This window comes from Scyliorhinus canicula, chromosome 4 (assembly GCF_902713615.1).
Source record: "Scyliorhinus canicula chromosome 4, sScyCan1.1, whole genome shotgun sequence".
Taxonomy (NCBI): domain Eukaryota; kingdom Metazoa; phylum Chordata; class Chondrichthyes; order Carcharhiniformes; family Scyliorhinidae; genus Scyliorhinus; species Scyliorhinus canicula.
In genome coordinates this window covers 36727711-36748933 of record NC_052149.1, presented here as the reverse complement: position 1 = coordinate 36748933, position 21223 = coordinate 36727711, and the positions used below count along the sequence as shown (strand labels likewise).

General features: G+C 44.8%; 1 protein-coding gene across 5 annotated transcripts in view; it reads left to right on the top strand.

Moving 5' to 3' along the window:
• The first annotated feature begins 744 nt into the window (after nt 1-744).
• Nucleotides 745-21223, top strand: part of LOC119964481 (vitamin D3 hydroxylase-associated protein-like) — a 152245-nt gene continuing 131766 nt past the window's right edge. For 4 of the 5 annotated variants that reach the window (XM_038794033.1, XM_038794034.1, XM_038794030.1 and 1 more), the window contains exon 1: nt 745-972. The gene's annotated coding sequence lies outside the window, so the exon portion shown is untranslated. The remainder of the gene's footprint in view (nt 973-21223) is intronic. The other variant, XM_038794031.1, reaches the window with a different exon arrangement.

The window sequence follows — 21223 nt, the reverse complement described above, 5'->3', positions numbered from 1 at the left end:
CTCCCTAGTTGGAGATGGTTATTGCCTGACACTTGTGTGGTGCCAATGTTACTTGCCACTTGTCACCCCAAGCCTGGATATTGTCCAGGTCTTGCCTCATTTGGACATGGACTCCTTCAGTATCTGAGGAGTTGTGAATGGCGCAGAATATTGTGAAATTATCAGTGCACATCCCCACTTCTGACCTTATGATGGAAGTTTAGTGATGAAGCAAAAGGTGGTTGCGTCTTGGAAACTACCCTAAGGAACTTTTGCAGTGGTGTCCTGGAACTGAGATGATTGACCTTGAACAACGACAACCATCTATATTCCTTTCTGCTGGGTACGGCTCCAAGGCAGGGAGATTTTTTTCTCCTGATTCCCCATGTCTGTTCTCTTACCTGTTTCTGCACACTCAGTGTGGCAGTTCTGTCCTTCAGGACTCAGCACCTCTGATATCCTAACTATAGGAGGTTTGAGATAGGCCCAGAGTTAGGCTTCAGGCAACATTAAACATGTCAACAGAAAGAAGCAATGTCAAGTGAGAACAACTTACATACTTTCTCACAATGGGAGGCGTGAGTCAGCGCGAGAACAGTTCACCTACCCCAACAGATAGCGTACTGGCTTCTGCTATGTTAAGAAAAGAACAAATCCATTGTTACTTAAAAAGTCAATCAAGCAGTTAAAAGTCTGGAACATTGGCATTTAAAATTGGCAAGTTCTAGAATGCAATGCAAAATAATAAAAAGATGAGAACCTGGCAGTTTGAACAGTTGAGATAATACAAACATAAAAAGAGAATTTAAGGGAGGGAGAGAAATCAGAACTAGCAGAAATCCTGTGGACCAAATCTGGAAGATAGTGGGAAGGAAAAAATTGGCTGTAAAAGATGGAGAGATAGAAAGAGCAACTTCAGAATAAATAATAGATGAAAACCTGGGAAAGCAAGATTCATGAAGAATTAAGAATTATAAAACTGTCAAGATAGAGGTGAGTTACTAAACTGAAAAGAAAATATGATACTTTTTTATTTAATACAATAAAACCAGGAATATATGATAGAGAATAAAAGTATACATTTAATGAAAAGAACATATTGGAAAAAATCTGGACAATTGAAACAGATGGGAAAAATGTACTAAATGTTAATGGGTGCAATTAATTAATTAACTTGAATTTGGTAATTTGAGGAAATTATTCCTGTGAGGGATGAAGAACAAAACTCAAATTTGTAGATGGTCATTGTTGTAAAAAGAATAAAGACAGCAGCCAATTTGTGGATAGCAACATCTCACAAATGGAAAAATGAGAAGAATGGCCAGTTAATATGTTTTTTGGTAATGTTGGTTGAAGGATCAATCTTGGCTAGGATACTGAAAGAATTTCCATTCTTCTTTAAACAGTGTCTTTTGAACTTTTATATCCACCTGGTCTAGGGCCTCTTTTTAATGTATCACCCAAAAGAAGGTACTTTGATAATGTGCCATTCTCTCAGCATTGCATTGAAGTGCAAATCTAGATTATATACATAATTCCTGGAGTTGGACCTACAAAGAAACAAGGAGCAAGAGTCGGCCATTCGGCCCTTCGAGCCTACTTCGCCATTCATTAAGATATTATCATTAAGATTAATTCAGCCCACAAGAGCTGATGTCTCCCATCGGATCCCAGGATCATCCAGCAGCAGCCGCCGACCGAGAAAGCGAGGGAAACGCAGCGGTCTGCAGGTTAGACTGAAGCAACGCGGTTTCAAGACCCCTCTCCCCAGCATACTCCTGGCAAACGTCCAAGCGATTGAAAACAAGCTGGATGAATTTAACGCCAGACTTACCTCTCAGAGGGAAGTAAGAGACTGCTGTGTGCCCTGTTTCACAGAGACATGGCTCACCCCCGCCTCACCGGACTGTGCCATACAACCTGAAGGCTTCTCTATTCACCGGGTGGACAGCACGGCATCTTCAGGCAAAGCGAAGGGTGGAGGGGTTTGCCTCCTCATTAACTCCTCTTGGTGCTTGGATGTGGTGACCCTGGCGACCTACTGCTCCCCAGACCTGGAATACTTGCCAGTAAAGTGCTGCCCATACTATCTTCCACGTGAATTCACTTCAGCCATTATCACAGCGGTCTACATCCCACCCCAGGCAGAAGTGAGGATGAACTGTACACAATCAGCTGGATGAACTGTACACAATCATGAACAGCTACGAAACAGAACAGCCGGAGGCCTTGTTCATCGTGGCCGGAGACTTCAACAAGGCCAACCTCGAGACTGTACTGCCAAAATTCCACCAGCACATCTGTCCCACCAGGGGCGACAACACTCTTGACCACTGCTGCTCAAAAATCAAGGGCGCCTACCGTTCCATCCCCCGACCGCATTTTGGGAAATCAGACCATAAGACTGTGCTCCTTCTCCCGGCTTACAAGCAGAAACTCAAGTGGGAGAATCCAGCTAAGAAGGTTGTGCAGTGCTGGTCCGAGGAGACAGAAGAGCTCTTACGTGACTGCTTAGAGACAGTGGACTGGTCCATATTTAAGAACTCAGCGACTAACGTAAATGAATATGCCACCACTGTTACAGACTTCATCAGCAAATGTGTGGACGACTGCGTGCCAAAGAAAACAGTACTTACATTCCCAACCGGAAACCATGGCTCAACCGCGAGATTGACTCCCTACTGAAGGACAGATCTGAGGCGTTCAAGGCAGACGACCCTGTCCTATACAAGAAATCCAGGTACGACCTCCGCAAAGCCATCCGAGATGCCAAGAAAGAATATCAAACTAAGCTAGAGTCACAGACAGACTCTCGGCGATTGTGGCAAGGACTAAACAACATAACGGGCTACAAAGCGAAGCCGAGCAGTATCTCTGGCAGCAGCGCACCCCTCCCCGATGAACTTAATGCATTCTATGCTCGGTTCGAGCAGGTAACCAACAATCCGCTGTCGAGTGCCCCAGCAGCCCATAATTCACCCATACCCACCATCACAGCTTCCAAAGTCAGATTGGCCTTCCTGAAAGTGAACCCACGGAAGGCGACGGGCCCGGACGGGATCCCTGGTCGTGCACTCAGAGCCTGTGCAGACCAGCTGGCAGAGGTATTCACAGACATCTTTAACCTATTCCTACTCCACTCCGAGGTCCCCACACGCTTCAAGAAGACCACCATCATACCGGTACCAAAGAAGAACCAGGCAACGTGCCTCAATGACTACCGCCCAGTGGCCCTGACGTCAGTTGTAATGAAGTGCTTCGAGAGGCTGATCATGAAGCACATCACCTCCATACTCCCGGAACGCCTTGACCCACATCAGACGCCATTTCCCTGGCCCTACACTCATCCCAAGAGCATCCCGAAAACAAGGATTCCTACATCAGACTCCTATTTATTGACTACAGCTCCGCCTTCAACACGATAATCCCAGCCAAGCTCATATCAAAGCTCCAAAACCTAGGACTTGGCTCTCCACTCTGCAACTGGATCCTTGATTTTCTGACCAACAGACCACAAACAGTAAGAATGAAAACCAACACCTCCTCCACAATAGTCCTCAATACCGGTGCCCCACAAGACTGCGTACTTAGCCCCCTACTCTACTCCCTGTACACACACGACTGCGTGGCAAAACTTGGTTCCAACTCCATCTACAAGTTTGCTGACGATACGGCCATAGTGGCCGGATCTCGAATAACGACAAGTCAGAATACAGGAGGGAGATAGAGAACCTAGTGGAGTGGTGTAACGACAACAATCTCTCCCTCAATGCCAGCAAAACTAAAGAGCTGGTAATCAACTTCAGGAAGCAAAGTACTGTACACACCCCTGTCAGCATCAACGGGGCTGAGGTGGAGATGGTTAGCAGTTTCAAATTCCTAGGGGTGCACATCACCAAAAATCTGTCCTGGTCCACTCACGTTGGCGCTATCACCAAGAAAGCACAACAGCGCCTATACTTCCTCAGGAAACTAAGGAAATTCGGCATGTCCACATTAACCCTTACCAACTTTTACAGATGCACTATAGAAAGCATCCTATCGGGCTGCATCACAGCCTGGTATGGCAACTGCTTGGCCCAGGACCGCAAGGAACTTCAGAGAGTCGTGAATACCGCCCAGTCCATCACACAAACCTGCCTCCCATCCATGGACTCTATCTACACCTCCCGCTGCCGGGGGAAAACGGGCAGCATAATCAAGGATCCCTCCCACCCGGCTTACTCACTTTTCCAACATCTTCCATCGGGCAGGAGATACAGAAGTCTGAGAAAATGCACGAACAGACTCAAAAACAGCTTCTTCCCCACTGTCACCAGACTCCTAAATGACCCTCTTATTGACTGACCTCATTAACTCTACACCCTGTATGCTTCATCCGATGCCAATGCTTATGTAGTTACATTGTATATCTTGTGCTGCCCTATTATGTATTTTCTTGAATTTTGTTTAATTCCCTTTTCTTCCATGTACTGAATGATCTGTTGAGCTGCTTGCAGAAAAATACTTTTAACTGTACCTCGGTACACGTGACAATAAACAAACCCAATCCAATCCAATCCAATAATAGCTGATCATCCAACTCAATAGCCTGTTCCCACTTTTCCCTCAAATCATTTGATCCCTTTTGCCCCAAGAGCAATATCTAACTCCTTCTTGAAAACATATGTTGGTCTTAACTGCTTTCTGTGATAGTGAATTCCATAGGCCGTCCATTCTCTGGATGAAGAAATTTCTCCTCATGTCAGTCCTAAATGGTCTCCTCGGTATCCCTCAGGCTCTGATCCCTGGTCCTGGATTCCCCCATCATCAGGAACATCCTTCCTGCATCTACCCTGTCTAGTCCTGTTAGAATTTTATACGTTTCTATGAGATCACCCCTCATTCTTCTCAACTCCAGCAAATATAATCCTAACTGACTCAATCTCTCCTTATATGTCATTCCCGCCACCCTAGGAAGACCAAAACTGCACGGGTGTGGTCTCAACAAGACCCTGTATAACTGCAGCAAGACATCCTGTACTTGAATCCTTTCGCTATGAAGGCCAATATTTCCCTTCTTTACTGCCTGCTCCACCTGCATGCATACTGGTATGTATCAGAGAGTACAACCTTGCTGGTGAAGTGTCACATGATCTGTAGTGACATAGAACATAGAACATAGAACAGTACAGCACAGAACAGGCCCTTCGGCCCTCGATGTTGTGCCGAGCAATGATCACCCCACTTAAACCCACGTAACCCGTATACCCGTAACCCAACAATCCCCCCATTAACCTTACACTACGGGCAATTTTAGCATGGCCAATCCACCTAACCCGCACATCTTTGGACTGTGGGAGGAAACCGGAGCACCCGGAGGAAACCCATGCACACACGGGGAGGACGTGCAGACTCTACACAGACAGTGACCCAGCCGGGAATCGAACCTGGGACCCTGGAGCTGTGAAGCATTGATGCTAACCACCATGCTACCGTGAGGCCCCTAAATCATCAGCAGAGTGTTTGCGCAGGCTTCAGTTCTCCATCTTAGATTGTAAGAGCAACATCCCAAATAAAACCTTGCATCGTTTTTGTAAGAATCCAGGAGTGTGGCACCTCCGTACATTTTCTCTTTGCGGAAAACTCAAAGATATATCAAAAGAGAAAACTGGCGACGAGGATTGAGGAAAGAAAGCAATTTTCTAAAAACAAATAATTGACAAAATCAGTGAGGATGACACCGAGAGGGAGAAAGATTCTCAGGATTAGACTCACGTGTCGGGTGAAGCAAGCCGCTGATGTTGAAGGTGGCAACCAAGAAAGAATAACGGAACACATCCATGAGTAAGTAGAACTACAGTTTGAAAACTTGCTTGCCATTGAATTTGATGAAGACTGTGAGACTTGGACCTCATTTGAGGAAAGATCCCAATTGTGTCTCATAACGAATACATACTGGAGGACCTAAAGGTTGCAACTTTTCTCAGATCATTTGGGTGTAAACTCTTTACACTGCTACAAAAGTTAATTCACCCAGAAAAACAGGGAGATAAGTCCCACAGCGAACTAATGAAGATTTTAGAAGGGCAATTCCCACCTAGACTGTTGTTAGTTGCATAAAGGTTTCAGTTCCACCACCGTGTTGTATTTTATATTTTCCCCGCGTCTTGACTGTGATAGAGAAATTCAAACAGCATTCATTAGATAAGCAAAACTGAACTTTATTCACTAATTAGAACTGCTAGCAGAAATTGGCTGATACTTGGAGTCGGAAGGCAGTCAATTACAAACTGCGGAGTCCGTCCCAAGTCTGCGCTAGTACAGAAAAGAAGGCGATTCTTATACATTATAGGATCAAGATAACATGAATACAGCTTGGTCAGGAATTTGGTCAAAAGTAAAACATAAGTAATAATCGTTACCATGGCGGCACCTTGCTGACCGCCAGGGGACGTGAGTTTCATATTATTATCTTGTCTTTGTTTTAAGTAAGGGAAGAAGTTGTTTAGGAACAGGAAGAGATAGTTGTTCAGCTTGTTATGTATTACGACTACTTCGGGCTCCAAGCCTTATCTAGACTCTCAGAGTCACCCAGTTCCCAAGACATGCTGACCTCGGCTGTCTCTGTATTCTGGGCCTTAGGTTATATGAAAATCAGTTTAAATTCACTTGTACCAAGAAGACTTGACTAGTTTTCCCATCATGCCATTATTTGCTTCACACAATACCACACTCCCCCCTTTTGTCATATCATGACAACTAGCTAAATAGGTATATTTGATTCGTTTGAAAATGCATTTACACAAGCAGGAAAGCAATCCTATCCCTAATAGCATTAGTAGAAGTAGAATAAAGGCCTTAAAGATCCAGTCAAATAATCCATGACCCAACCATCCTAGCCAACCTGGCGGGTTATAGTCGTGAAATTCACTGCCAATTTCTTGAATTTGAGCAGCCTGTCTCTTAATATGGTCGGCCAGGTTAGTGATATTTTCAGAGCCATCTGGAATCTAAGTACAGCATTCTTGGCCTATGATAGCGCACGTTCCTCCCTGCGAGGCTAACAGATAATCCAAAGCCAGTCGATTTTGTAATGCCACGGTCCGGACAGCCACTAGCTCAGCTGAGACCTCGACCAGTGCCTGTCTAGTGTCCCTGGCTTCTGTTGCCATTACGTTTGCCAGATGTTCCAATGCTGAGGCCATGTAGATCAGTTCGTTGGATGCCTAGCCCGTTCCATTTTAGAAATTGTTCTTTTTGCTCGCGAGGGAGAGTGCTTAAGGGTGGGTCGGTGATGCATTTGGGGTATGACATATCCCAAAAAGCAGGATCCTGTCCAATCAATGGGGAGACACGGATATGCTTTAGTGCTGCATATGAAATAGGTTCCATTGTAGGCTGTACACTCATCAGCTGATGTCATCCAGGGGATTATATTGGTAGGTTGCACCTACTTTGCCCCATTAACTTTCCTTTCCCTGTTTTATTAAAACATATGGAACCTTGAACATTATACGAGTGGACAGTGAGGGAGGGTGGAGTTAGGGCATGATTATAGGTAGGTTGATACGAAGCTGAAAATTTAGTCATGTCATAGCCAGCAGATCTCCATATTTTCATATTCCCCCTATCTCCCCTGATGCCTGTTTGGTTTTGTCGTAAAATCCATTCAACTGTTTCTGTGGTATGAAGGGGGAGGGATTGGAGAGGTATTCCTTCCCTTGAATGGACGGGGATATGGGTACAAATCCAACACTTGCTAATATTCAATTTTTCGGCGTAAAGATATGACATATGTAAATAGGTATTGGAAGGCAGGTCTCGTTTAGTTCGTTTTTTTACTACCGAGTGGCCATTAAGGCTAAGTAGTCCAGAAAGTCCAAAAATTATACTGAAGATCTTCATCCTGTGTTCTCGTCTGGATTGGAGACTATCTTCTTGCAATCGGATAGATGTATCCAACTTGAACGTCCTTCAAGTTTGACCGAAGTTGGCGTCGTCAGTAGTACGAGGAATGGTCCGCTCCAGCGTTGTTCTAGTTTCTTTCTGTCCCAGTTTTTTACCAACACGAGGTCTCCGGGTTTGACCACTGGATATCGAGGGACGGCTGTCCCTGTCATTACTGGTAGATGTACCTGTTTTACCTGTGAGTGAAGAAACTTCAAAGAAAGTGTTAATTGATTCAAATAGTTCTGCATTTGTTCCCCCATCACATTGTCTACTCCCTCTAGGGGTTTTTCATGGGCATCCCAGGGAGTCCTCATTGGCCGACCATAGACTATCTCTGCAGCTGACAGTCCGGTCCGCGAATGGGGAGTCACTCGCATGTGAAACAGTGCCAAGGGTTATACTTTTAGCCAATTTAATCCAGTTTCTTCAGTTAATTTAGATCATTTTTCTTTTGAAGTCCCGTTGGCTCTTTCCAGAATTCCTGCTGCCTGCGGGTGATACGCGCAGTGCAGTTGCTGTTTAATTACAAGGGCTTTGCACAATTCAGTATTGATCCGAGCTACAAAATGTGGTCCATTGTCTGAGCTCACCATTTTGGGTACCCCAAAACGAGGAATGACTTCTGTTAACAACAACTTTACTACTGTATGTGCCATACAATTAGTGGTGGGGAATGCTTCAATCCATTTACTAAACACATCAATTATTACTAAACAATATTTATAGCACTGTGCTTTTGGCAATTCGATAAAATCAAGCTGTATACAAGCAAAAGGATCATCTGGCAAGGGGGTGGTTCCCGGAGGACCTTTACTCTTATTATGTTTCATGCAAATGACGCATCGATCCAGCCGCGTTTGCTGTATTCAAATCTGGGTGCCACCATGTTTTTAGGAGTAGCTGTACCAGTCCCTCCTTACCAAGATGGGTACAAGAATGCAAATAATCAACAAGTAACGGCAATAAAGAATTCGGAATACAAACTTGACCAACTGGAGTCAGCCAGAGGTCTCGTGTCAAGGAGTGCGAACACCTCATTGACTTCCATAGTGTTCACTCAGAATCAGAGGCGTCCCTCTGTAAATTTTGAACTTCAGCTATCTCTGGCATGCCCTTCGTCCGCAATGCAGGTACCTGGTTTAGAGCCTGATTAGCCCCACTGGGAACAATTAAAGAGGTTGATGAAGCTGCAGTTTTAGCAGCTGAATCAGCACGGGCATTTCCTAATTGAGCAGGAGTGTCACCCTTCGTGTGCGCAATGCATTTAATAACTGCCAATTGACGGGGAAGCTGAATAGCATCGAGGAGATTTTTAACCCAAAGGGGCGGCCGAAATCATGGGTCACGCCAAAGGTATATCTAGAATCAGTGTAAACATTAGTACTTTTGTCTGTGGCCAAAATACATGCTCGAGTAAGGGCGAATAGCTCGGCTTTTTGTGCAGAGACAGGGGTCTGGAAGGCTACTGCTTCCTGCACGTCAGTGTCGGTTACCACGGTATATTTCGACTGTGGGACGGGAAATTGGGAAATGGAAGAACTGCCATCAACATAAAAAATTAGATCTGGATTATCAATAGGCCTGTCTGTTAAATCCGGGCGATGTGTGGAAAGGAAGTGATTCCGAAGTAAACAATCGTGTGGTGGGTCCTCAAGGTTATCGGGGGGCTATTCGAGGAACACAGCAGGATTTAAGGTTGAACAATAATGAAACGAGAGGTAGGGGTTTTGCAATAGTGAAACATCATAGCGGCTCAATCGCGCTTGAGTCAGATGCTGGGTTTGCTGAGACGTTAAGAGAGCCACAATAGAGTGTGAAGTATGCACTTGTACTGGTTGGTGAAGGGTTAGATTAGAGGCTGCCTGGATTAACAAATGGACAGCAGTAAGAATTTGGGTGAAAAGGTCTGTCATACATAGGTCGTGTGCTGGGGCGATAGCCAGGGCATTTTTCAGAGTAATAAAAGATTGCTTCGCTGAATCAGGTAGATCAAACTTAAGAGGAGCATTTTGAGAAGAATACGGAGTTAATTCTTTAGTATATACAGTAACATTAGGAATCCATTGTCTGCAAAAGTTCACTAATCATAAAAAGGCTCGCACCTGCTTGGGCGATGTAGGAAATGGGGTCTGCAATATAGGAGTAATGCGTTCTTGAGTAATGGAGCGATCAGTAGCACTAATTAGGACATCCAAAAATTTTACTTGTCGTTGGCCTTTATGAACTTTAGCGGGCGGGATCACATATCCCCATGAATGGAGACTGATGTGCAGGTAAAAAGTGTCACGCTGGTTAGCGATGAAATCAGGGCTGGCAAGGAGTAAGTCATCAACATATTGAATGATGGTGGAGCCACCAGGAGGTGCTAATGTCGCTAACTGGGAGTGCAATGCCTGTGAGAAATGGGTTGGAGAATGAATGAAACCGTGTGGAAGTCGAGTCCAAGTGTATTGCGTCTTCTTAAATGTAAAGGCAAACAAATACTGTGATTCAGGGGCGAGGGGTATTGCAAAAAAGGCATGTTGCAAATCAAGAAGGGTAAAAATAGTCGCTTCCGGTGGGACATTGCTAAGGATTGTCGCTGGATTTGGGACAATAGGATGTAAGGGTTCAACTATCTGATTAATAAGCCGGAGGTCTTGGACTAAACGCTATTCGGATGGTCTTCCTATCTTAGGAAGTGGAAGAATCGGGGTGTTACAGGGCGATTGGCACGGTATCAGAATTCCCTGTTGAAGGAACGATTGAATCATGACCGAGACTTCTTTTTCAGCCTCGGGACGCAAAGGGTACTGTGAAATAGAGGGCAAGGGCATATCAGGTTTGATTCTAATAACAACAGGAGGGACATTAGTGAGACCAACTTCGTGCTTGGAGGCTGCCCATAAATCTGCGGGTATTTCAGGAGTCTTAGATTGGGCTGAATGATGATGGTGCAGTGTGCCAATGATGACAAATGGGTGTTTAAAATATTCTAAAGTGCCTGTGGGTAGGGTTTGACTATCATTAAGGAAAAGATCAGCTTGTCCTCGTAGTGCAGCTGCCAGAAATCCCAAGGACTTGGCACTGTAGCCTTCGTTGACAGAAAGGGTCACGTGGGGTGATACAAGTCTTGACTGACGCCATAGGCTGTGGGGTAAATCGACAAGAAAGGCACACCCTTCTTTTGTCTTGGTAAATGCTCTCCAAATCGGGCGAGGTTACTGTATGATCGTAGCAAAGAGTGACATGTGGATTGGGAATATCTAAGGGAGGTGAAAAGTGTGAGGGATCAAAATCAATCGTCCACCACTGTGGAATAGTGAATAGGGGAAAGTTTCGAAGCTGGGCCTGCGGGATAGGTGATATAGTAATGCGGTTATCAAGGCTTGGGTCACTATATTCTCTCATCTGGACTCTATCGGGTGTTTAAACAGTGGTACTCAGGGTTAACGTTAGCTGCCAGCATAGAACACAGAGCAATCAGGCGCAGGCTCAGAAGTTATTAAATTCTGCAGCTGGTGACCTCGTATTTGAGACAGTTCTATAAACATACCATTATCAATGCACTGTATTACCGCTCCGAATTTGCAGTGTCTAATCAGCAACTTTCTAATCAAGGTGGATAGCCTAACTTGGTTCTTTTCCATATGCGCATTCCGTTTTCAAGACCTGTCAATTCTATACTCAATTTTTATTCTTTATCCTGCCAGCTGGCTAACAAGGAAGCATCCTTCAATTTTGGACAATATTCCCTCCATAGAGCAACTAACCTTTTAGCAGTTGACGCCCTATTATTTTCCTAAATCACTTGTTGAGCTTCTATTACTGTTGATAGGCTTTTAGTTGTTCACACAGCGTTTGCAGTACACTGCCATTTTAAAAAGTTGTATCTAAAGTTTTACCCATTGCACACTTTGTCTGATGCCAGATGGTCCTTCCGATTACAATTTTAACAATTGATTAAGGAAATTACGTGTGTGATGTTTTATGTCAGGGTCCGCACGCTTTTTGCCCTGTTTATGTGTTATTAAGCAGAGTTATCCGCATCTGCAGGAGATTATAATTTAAATCACGGAGTAATCGCGCTCCGTGCAAACCAATTAACAGCTCGAAGGTGACACTGTAAAGATTCTATGCCACCCGCCTTACAAAGTTAAGGGGAACCTTTTATCGCGAAGGTTTCAGGTAATAACAAAGACCATGTTGGCATCGATATCTCTTTACCTCTTTCAAATAATCACAGCTTGAAACATAATTTTTAAAGTCAAAGTCTGAAAAATGAAATATGAATTCTTTCCCTCTCTCTCTTATCTATCTCTCTCCCTCTCTACATAACTCTGTCTGTCTTTGGAACTCTTGTTGCTCTTTCTCTTTATCTGCCTACCTCTCCATCTCTGCCTCTCCCGGGCTCGCTCTCTTTCGCTCTCTCTAACAGTTCCTGTTTCTTGTCGCTGGCTCTCTCTCTCTCCTTCAATCTCTTCCTCTGTCTCTCTTTCTCTCTCTTGGATTCAGCCCTTGTCCTTGCGGACAAATTTTGAACAAAAATTTTTCATTCTCTTTCAAAAACTTTATCTGTGTTATTCCATTTAAGTCAATTTGCACTGATTAATTTTAGAGGCATTAGCTGTTCTCTGAGAAGTATTTCTTTTGTCAATTCAGAAAAGACCAACTGTCTGCTGAAATGGTTAATGTTTCCTGCAGAATCTAAGGGGCGGAGAACTTGGCGTGATGCCATTTACGTCTTTTCACGCAATCTAAAAACTTATTCATATTTCAATTACTCTTATTCGTAAAGTTACTTTCTTTTAAACTGATATAGTGTGAACTGAACAACTTTGAGAATATTTGCAAGAGGAATTATGAATGTTTTGCCATTAGTTTAAGAACAATTCGAATATGCATATTGTTGTCCTTCAGAAGAACCACTTGTTATCATAATAAGGCCAGTACAACATTCCAAGCAGTAGTTAGTTAACATCATCTGATCATCTAAATTTCATTCAAAAGCAATGTTAAACTTCAGTCATTATTGCCAGCATGCTTCTAAATTGGTAACTTATTAACTTCACTTCTATAATTTCCTTATTGTGGATCTTTTAATCAATACCTTTTAGTCAATTATCATGTTTTCCGTAGAGAAGGGTTGTTCGATATTTACAGCTTGCGTCTGTGACCGAGTGCGTGTCGCTAAGGGGGATATGTTAGCAGGAGTTTCATTGGTAATGGGATCAGAAGTGGGAGTCAGGACTTAGGAAAGTGGAATTGTAAGACCGGGGAGCGCAAAATGAGGGTGGGGTCCAGGGTTCAAATTCTCCTCGTCTTCCGTATCGCTTGAATAGGGGAACATCGGCATGCCAGAGCAACTGGGAGGATCCTCCTTTCCTATAATCTGATTGGCCAGTCCTACTTTTCTGCCGGCAGGAGATTTGTTATTGCCGAATTGCTTTTTATCATTTTGATTGTCTTTATCCCAAAGCTCACATTACAATTTTAAAGTCTCCCAATTTTTCAATTTACCGTTCACACACTCATTAATATCTCTTTTGCGGGCTTTATCTCTCCAACTCATTGTGATTGTTCGTTGCGTTAAGTGGACTGTTTCTTTCCACTGTAAAATTAAACAATTTGAAACCGGCATTTTTTTTTCCAGATTGCTTTTTTTTCTGAATCAATACTATTGTCAAAGTTCCAAGATCCCTGTGTTACCTACTGGCCAGATATCGTTACCTAATTTATTGTTTAAAGCAGCGCTGCAGCCAATCTTCGAATATTACGTTCTTGAGAAGGGGGTTTCTAAACACATGAAAAACAGAGGGGAATTGCCCCTAGCTTTGTCTAAAGTTTGTCGCATAATGTCAGTAAAATGTGCCCCAGGCAAAAAAAACGCTCAAACAAAATTTCTGGTACCATCTCAAATTGGAGGGTCCTTGACCCCAAAAAATTACTGACAGGGTCCCTGACCCGAAAACATTACTGAGAGGGTCCCTGACCCCAAAACTTAATCAAAGGGTCCCTGACCCAAATTTATTGACAGCCTGTATAAATCTGATGCGAATGAAAAACGAGATCAACAAGGTCCCTGACCTGCGGCTAATTACACAAAAAAAATGTACTCACAGTCAAATTTAGATTCGAGAACCGTCACCTGTTTAGTTACTTCCGTCAGGGATGAGGGGTCGCAGCACAGATCCGAGAGAGAGAGAGACCAAGGTCAATCTTACCTTGTGCCGGCGTCTGTCTCTTTACTCCGGTCATGGCTTTGATCACTTTTTCTCAGTCCCTCATGAAGCTCACTTCAGGATATTGGATTTTTTCTCGCAGCGCCAAATGTTGTATTTTATATTTTCCCCGCGTCTTGACTGTGATAGAGAAATTCAAACAGCATTCATTAGATAAGCAAAACTGAACTTTATTCACTAATTAGAACTGCTAGCAGAAATTGGCTGATACTTGGAGTCGGAAGGCAGTCAATTACAAACTGCGGAGTCCGTCCCAAGTCTGCGCTAGTACAGAAAAGAAGGCGATTCTTATACATTATAGGATCAAGATAACATGAATACAGCTTGGTCAGGAATTTGGTCAAAAGTAAAACATAAGTAATAATCGTTACCATGGCGGCACCTTGCTGACCGCCAGGGGACGTGAGTTTCATATTATTATCTTGTCTTTGTTTTAAGTAAGGGAAGAAGTTGTTTAGGAACAGGAAGAGATAGTTGTTCAGCTTGTTATGTATTACGACTACTTCGGGCTCCAAGCCTTATCTAGACTCTCAGAGTCACCCAGTTCCCAAGACATGCTGACCTCGGCTGTCTCTGTATTCTGGGCCTTAGGTTATATGAAAATCAGTTTAAATTCACTTGTACCAAGAAGACTTGACTAGTTTTCCCATCATGCCATTATTTGCTTCACACAATACCACAACCGTAGTCAGGAGGAAGGTGAAACCATTTTACGATTCGTTGCAACTTTAAGAAGGTTAGCAAAATACTGTGAGTTTGGTGCAACACATGATGACACTCTTTGTGACCAGGGCCGGCCCAAGGTACCGGCAACTCGGGCAGTCGCCCGGGGCGCCATGTGCTAGGGGGCGCCAAAGACTCGGGTCCTGCGCATGCGCAGTTGGGCCGGTGCCAACCAGCGCATGCGCGGTGGCCGCCCTCCCCCAGGGCAGCCCCGCCCCTCGGCCCCGCTCGCCGCCTCGGCCCCCCCCCGCCCCCCCCCCCCCCCCCCCCCCCCCCCCCGCCGCCTCGGCCCGCCCCCCCCCCCCCGCCGCCCCGGCCCGACCCGACCCGCCCCCCCCCGCCCCTCGGCCCCCCCCCGGCTCCGCTCCGCCCCCCCCCCCGGCTCCTCCCCCCCCCCCGAAGGGCGCTGAAGTTCAGCTTGCCCGGGGCGCCAGCAACCCTAGGGCCGGCGCTGTTTGTGACAGGCTGGTTGGTAGACTCTGCAGTGAAGCTATTCAGAGGAGGCTGCTGCTTACTGTGAGCAATTTAACTCTCAAAGTTGCTGTGGATGTTGTCACATCTGTGGAACTAGCAACAAAAGAAGCTTTACAGATAGGGGCCGGAGTGAAGGTCCACAAAATGGATACCACAGGAAACAAGGGTACTAACATGTCACCGATATACACAGGTTCGACACTCAGCGGGAGAATGCTGGAGTAGGGAAAATAAGTGTAGGAACTGTGACAAAAAGGACCATATTGCCAAAGCATGTTGGGCTTATTATCAGGATGGATGTTGTGGTGTTCACGAAGACCAAAGAAGCTAAGTTCATTAACAAAGCTAACATTTATTACACTATTTATTAAAGCTCGACCATTTACTCCTACAGCAAGCAATAATCTAGTGATCCACAATCTACACTCTACTAACACTAATCTCTACACTCTATCTATCACTGTACTCTGATCTCTCTTACTCCTCTGGTCTCCGCTCCATTCTTCTCCCAGAAACCTGAAAGTCAGTGCTTTATATAGTTCTGCACTTAGCTCCATCTAGTGGTCAATTATGATATTCTATTAACCCTTTATGTACTAGACATTCTACACACTGTCACAACCAACACCAAAGATGTGTAATAAACAAAACACATCTAAACAGACTAGTCCTGTCTATAAACAAGGAGACAAAGTTCAAGACCACTTAGGAGACCATGTACCCGAGCAACTTCAGGAGTTAAAAGTAGGCTTCTTGTCGGTACGGGGTAATCAACAAAGTTTCTGGGCATTTCCAAACTTGATGACCACTATGTCAAAATGGATGTGGATATGGGCACAGCAGTATCATTAAAGCTCAAAACAGTTTATAATCAAAAGTTGAAGCAGCTGCCTTTAAAACGGTCAAACGTGATCCTAACTACGCACACATCAAAAGGATGCATGGTGAAAGTAGAAGTAAATGGACAGATGGTGGAGTTGCCTCCTCACGTTGTCCGTGGAAATTTTCCTGCTGTAGTTGGTAGAGCATAGCTGGCAAAGCTTAAACTGAGATCAACTAGTGGATGCAAAAACTGACCCATGGTAACTTCTGGAAAAGTTTGAGAGGATGTTTGAAGATTGACTTGGTTCAATGACTGGAGTTGAAGTGCAACTAAAGGTCAAGTCAAACAACACACAAAAGTGTCTCAGAGCTAGAACCGCACCATACACTATCAGGCTCAAAGTCAAAGAGGAACTAGAAAGAATAGTTCAAACTGATTTATTAAACATGCTGCTACAAGTGATTAGGCAACACTGATAGTTCCTGTGTTGATGTGATGGCTCAGTGAAAATATGTGGAGATTTTAAAACAACTATTAACCCGATATCTTGCACAGATCACTATCTACTGCTGTTGATTAAAAACTTGCCTGCTGGACTTTCTGGAGAACAGAAATTCAGTAAAATTGATCTATCACAGGTGTATTGACAAATGAATGTGGCTGCAAAATCACAGCCGCTACTCGCTACTCTGATCCACAAAGGTCTGTTTTATTACAAAAGACATCCTTTTGGAAAAACATCAGCTCCTGCTCTTTTTCATAGGCCCATGGATCAAATTCTGAGTGGGCTAAATGGGGTGCAATGTTCCTTCGATGACATTCTCATCTCCGGTTCGAGTGAGCAGGAACACCTGAAGAACTTGGAAGCTACTCTGAAATGTCTACAAAACCATAATCTCCGAAAGGAAAAAGTATGACTTTTTCAAGATATCCATAAATTACCTGGGTCCAGAGGTGAGCATACAATGAAACACACCGTGATGTAGTGCAGGTCCTGACCAATTGGGGGGTAGTGTGGCTCTGCCGTGAAGCTTTCAGTGATAAGGAAGAGGGGCTGGCCAAAGGTCGTCGAGGGGAGCAGCGGGGCGACTCTTGACCTCTTGGCCAGGGCTGAGGAGAGCAGGTGGCCAGATCGTGATGCCTTGTGAGATCTGGTTAGATCTTGCGAGGTGCAACAACTGTCGGGAAGCCTGGGGAGGCCACTCCGGCATTTACCGGCTGCGTCTCGCTCTGATTCTGGCGGGACGCATCCGTTAGATCATGGCCAATGCATGAGTGGGTCTGTTGTAAAAAATGTTAAACAGTTGTTGTTCTAAAGAATTAAAAGGGGAGGGGTGTTATGAATTAGAGAATACATCGTAGCTGGTGAAGCATTACATGATCTGTAGTGAAGTCAGCAGAAAGTGTTTGCACGGGCCTCAGTTCTCCATCTTGGATTATGTGAACAACATCCCGAATAAAATCTCTCATCATGTTTGTAAGAATCCAAGTGTGTGGCACCTCCACCCCCCTTCTCTTTGCAGCAAACTGAAAAATATTGTTACCCTTGCTGTCAGCGACAGGTGTACACCCAAGTCTCGTTGCGCTTTCTCCTCTCTCCGTTTATAGCCATTCAGATAATAATCTTCCTTCTTGTTTTTGATTCCAAAGTAGATAACCTCACATTTATCCACATTTACTGCATCTGCCATGCATTTGCCCACTCACTCAACATGTCCAAATCACACTGAAGCATCTCTGCATCCTCCTCACATCTCACCCTCCCACCCAGCTTTGTGTCATCTGCAAATTTGGAGATATTACATTTATTTCCCTCATCAAAATCATTAACATATATATATTCATCTCCAAATGTTCCTGAGATGAAAATGCCACCACTGAGCCAAGTTACCATTAATGACATAATTTATAATATGGTTAATATATAAATTAATGAATTGGAGTGAGATGTGAATTTAATCATATTCACAATTTTGTATGGCCATGCAGGTGATGTCTATGTTTGTATTCAGTAAACATTTTGGGATAGTAGAGCTACTTATCGATATAGCAGTAATAGTAACGTTTAAGAGTAAATGTTAGAAACTCAGATTTCGATCCTTGCTCAAAAAAAATATGTATTATTTTTGTTTAAAATGACCTCTTTGTTAACTTATTTTTAAAAGTATATCTATTTGTCAGAACAAATTAACATATTAAACACAAATAACTATTAATTGTCAATAATCAAGCTAGATTGTAATATTGCAATTGACAACTGTACCAGCTAAAGCACTTGAGATTACCACTTGCCCATACTCTTGGATGGGAATAATGTCAAGCAGTGGTTCCCAAAACTTTAACATCCCGTGAATTTGTTTCATGAAAATATAATGGGCGAAATTCTCCGCCTCGCGATGCCACAAAGGTGGTTGCACTTCTCCAACTGCACCTGGAGGCGCTGGAAAGTTGCTGACACTCCCTCCTGTAGATCCTGGCTCTGCGTCTGCATCTCCACCAGTAACGGGATCATACTTTCCAGAAACACGATACCTGTCTGGACTTCAGCTGGCTCCTGGGATCAGGCAGCCCTCCAATTGTCCCCTCCCTCAGGAGTCCCTACTTCCACCTGATGTGCTACAGCATGTGTGACGTGCACACCAAAAGACATAGGAGCAGAATTAGGCCACTTGGCCTATCAAGTCTGCTCCGCCAGAAGATGACCCAGGAGCCTCTTCACTAAAATGCCTCACCGAGGGGATAGTCACTGCGATGGTGGAAGGTGCAGGTAAATGCAGCGCCGAGACGTCGGTGTCGTACCTGGACTGGTTCTCCGAGGCGTGCTGGGTTTGTGGCTGGGGGTGAGATCCCCAGATGGGCTGGCCTGGCCTGATGATGATCTTGCACGACAAAGGCCAAGGCACATGATGAAATCTTGGGAAGGAGTGGTCTGGGGGAGAGAGTGACTCACTTGCTGTAGGGGGATAATTTTGCTTTAGGGGCTCATTTGCTTATTGAATGGCAACCTCCACCTTGGAGACAGCCCTCTCCTGCACCTCCCCGGATAATGCCATCGCCCTCTGTCCAGCGGGGCTGAGAACCCGGAGGCCCGGGACTCCCCCTCTGGTCTTCTGCTCCCTTCTGTTATGGGCCATCTTTTCCTAGAGGACACATAAAGGACATGGTGAGATGCATGGAGGTGAGTTCCACAGGGGTGGTCTGTGGCTGGTGGGATGTGTGTGCAAGGCACCTGGCCAAAGAGAACAATACAGATGTTGGGGTTTGGTGCAGGGCGGATGTGAGGGAGATGCGGGAGGGTGGGTTTTGATTGGCCTCTCTGGGAATGGGGGGGGGGGGGGTAATGTGAGGAGTGGGGGACAGGGGTGATGACAGGGGAACAGAGGTGGTGACTCACCCGTGCTACGCTAAGGAGGTGGTTCATCTTCCTGCTGTACTGCGTGCCGGTCCGTCTGGTGATGCACACCGTACTGAGTGCCTCGGCAAACTCTGTCCAGGCCCGGTTAACGACCGCGGGCGGTATTCTCCTGCCCACCCTGGGGAAGTGGGTGTCCCACCTCTCCCTCATCGTATCTGACATTCTATCAAGCTCTGTGTCTGCAAAGCGTGGTGCTGCTCCTTGTGGAGCAATCTTCTTGGCTGGATTGAGAATGTGTGGGGAGTGGAGTGTTTATAAACAGCTCCAGCTTGTCAAGCTCCCCAGTGCCAATTCGGGCCCCAGCGAATCCGATGCCGGTGGGAATGGGAATTGCTCTAGATTCACGTGGGCAGAGTTCTGGCCCATCAGCATGCCCTGAATTGCTCTGGAAATAGCGCCCCAATGGGAACTCGAACCACATGCAATTTAGCCCCAGCGTCAACACTTTAGTCTCCCAAATGGAGAATTTCACTCCATACCTCACAAACCCACTCCTAGAAATATGTTTTTTCTGGAGATTTCCCCCTTATCTGAGTATGAATTATAAAAGCAGAAATCTTGGAAATATAAAACTACTTTTTCTTAGGACATTTCTTAGGACATTTTATGACACTATTAATTAATTACATAATTAATTTTATTACATTATGAAAACAGCAACACTTCCAACATTTTACTTCAATTATTCATCTCATTTTGGTTAAGCTGAAACCGGTGGTTAACCTGGAGGTTGAAACTTATTGCTGGATGCATTGATGAGAACATAGCAGCATTGTACCTTTAAGTATGCTTTCAAAATTGCTGCGTTCCCACTCTGCCACAAGAAGTGAGATGGGGAGAGAGTTGTCTGCCAGTTGTCCAGACTGCTGGTCACATCCAAAAACCTAGAGATGGGATAATGTTAATATTCAAACAGAATATTGACTTTTGTCAGTTAGTGAGTTTGAGGCAGTGCACGTCCTGGGGGCCTTTCAACTCTTGAGCAACGAAGCAGAGTGCAGCAGGATTATTTTTCCAGCAAAGTAAGTGGAGGACAGCTACCTAATAAAAATAGGATGCACAAAAGCAAACCTGTTTTACATAAAGAATTGCTGGACCCCAGGAGTGATTAATAGGGTGTGGCCCAATCATTTCCATTCTGGCCAGATTATGTCACCAATCATCTCAAAATTGAGCCTTTAATATTGGGCCTGAGGACTCATGTCTGTCGAGATTTCAATTTTCTACTAGCAAGAGAAGGAGCACCCTACAGTTCCAAGGGACATAGGTCCTCCACTGATGATGCGTTGAGGGACTGAGGACTCAGATAAGATGGGGCCGCATGTTGGGATAGTGGTTAGCACTGCTGCCTCACAGCGCCAGGGATCCAGGTTCGATTCTGACCTTGGGTGACTGTCTGTGTGAAGTTTGTACGTTCACCCCCGTGTCTGCATGGGTTTCCGGTGCTCCGGTTTCCTCCCACTGTTCAAAGATGTGAAGTCTAGGTGGATTGGCCATGCTACGTTGCTCCTTAGTGTCCAAAGGTTGGGTAGGGTTACGGGGATAGGGCAGGTGAATGGGCATGGGTAGGGTGCTCTTTCAGAGGATCGGTGCAGGCTTGATGGGCCGAATGGTCTCCTTCTGCACTATAGAGATTCTATGATTCTATGATCAGGG